Raw genomic sequence first — 309 nt, 5'->3', positions numbered from 1 at the left:
GCTACAACATTCAAATATATATTTTCTCTAAGTATCCATTTCGGTTATCTCACCCGAACAAAAATGTTCATAAAACGCGAAACCGAATTGAACAAACTCCTTGTTATGATTCTCTCTCCCCCTTCCTCCCAAAATTGCAAAACACCATAACATTTTGGGAGAAATAGGACAACCAGGAGAAGGAAAAACAGGTCGAGTGGGACCTACCTGGCGGTATTTTCGGATTTTGGCTCCAGCAGCGAGAGAGACGCACAGGATGAGGATGGAAACTGTCGAGGCACTGCTCACGCCCGCCATCGCCGTTGCTCG

This window comes from Penaeus monodon, chromosome 15 (genome assembly GCF_015228065.2).
Source record: "Penaeus monodon isolate SGIC_2016 chromosome 15, NSTDA_Pmon_1, whole genome shotgun sequence".
Lineage (NCBI taxonomy): Eukaryota > Metazoa > Arthropoda > Malacostraca > Decapoda > Penaeidae > Penaeus > Penaeus monodon.
Note: the sequence above shows the minus strand (reverse complement) of the source record.